This window comes from Mizuhopecten yessoensis, unplaced genomic scaffold, assembly GCF_002113885.1.
Source record: "Mizuhopecten yessoensis strain PY_sf001 unplaced genomic scaffold, ASM211388v2 scaffold10739, whole genome shotgun sequence".
Lineage (NCBI taxonomy): Eukaryota > Metazoa > Mollusca > Bivalvia > Pectinida > Pectinidae > Mizuhopecten > Mizuhopecten yessoensis.
In genome coordinates this window covers 132297-133484 of record NW_018408697.1, presented here as the reverse complement: position 1 = coordinate 133484, position 1188 = coordinate 132297, and the positions used below count along the sequence as shown (strand labels likewise).

Here is a 1188-nt window from a genome sequence, read left to right as displayed (position 1 = left end):
CGGGTCCCCTTTGGAATTATGCCACAATGAGGCTTTAAATTAACCGAATCCAATCCACTATGACTGACTACAAATTCTATGGCATATGTGATGACATATATATATATATATATATATATATGTGTCCAATTGCAAAATGTAATATCAGTATAATGTCTGCCTTTTACATGAATTAATCTTATTTTTTATTAATAATATTAATTAAGCTTTTTAACTTATCAGGTTACAAATAAAATTTTAATACCGTGGCCAACCCTACACTAATACAGTAAATCCTGCCAAATATGCAGTTACTCGATAAAATATTTAGTCGTATCTTGTTTTTCATCCTATAATGTAACAACTAAATGAGCGTCATCGTATGTTGGGTGGCATGTAACCGAAGAAATCAAATATGCGCTCGTTGATTGTGTCATGCTCAATCTTATGACTATTACAAGTCTAGAAAAGGGGAGGTAAATTTATATATAATCACATAGATGGCGCTCATACGGTAAAGGGAAAGTCCCGCAAATTTCCAGAGAGCGTGCAGCCTGTAAACAGAGGAACCAAGTTTGTACTTTTATGGTTTGGTAAGTTGAAAGTCGACATTTAGCTTAAATTTACGTTTTAGATTGATTGTCTGATTATCTTTTACGTTCATAGTCTGAATAAGCGGACTGTTAACCTCGTGTTAGAGTTCAAGTGATCCTTGCGTGATCATCTCGCTTGTAATTATCAGGTCCAGTACACTGCCGATTGAGCTATATCAGTATATATGGGCGCGTCTAATTACCCAATACTACCCAATACTACCCAATACCACCCAATACTACCCAATACTACCCCATACGATCCAGTTATGAACCAAATACTTCTTTGTTACTGTGAAATATCACCTTTGTAGACGTTATTTACTTCCATCTGCCATATTTTATCGGGAAATATGCGTTTTGGTGCCGAAAACATCACCGAATTGCCGTGACTATGACCCAATACTACCCAATACCACCCAATACTACCCAATACCACCCAATACTACCCCATACGACCCAATACTACCCCATACGATCCAGTTATGAACCAAATACTTCTTTATTACTGTGAAATATCACCTTTGTAGACGTTATTTACTTCCATCTGCCATATTTTATCGGGAAATATGCGATTTGGTGCCGAAAACATCACCGAATTGCCGTGACTATGACC

At 36.6% G+C, this 1188-nt stretch overlaps 1 protein-coding gene across 1 annotated transcript in view; it reads left to right on the top strand.

The window, feature by feature from the left end:
* The first annotated feature begins 489 nt into the window (after positions 1–489).
* LOC110462051 overlaps positions 490–1188 on the top strand; it is a 32295-nt gene continuing 31596 nt past the window's right edge. The window contains exon 1 of the mRNA XM_021515828.1: positions 490–572. The gene's annotated coding sequence lies outside the window, so the exon portion shown is untranslated. The remainder of the gene's footprint in view (positions 573–1188) is intronic.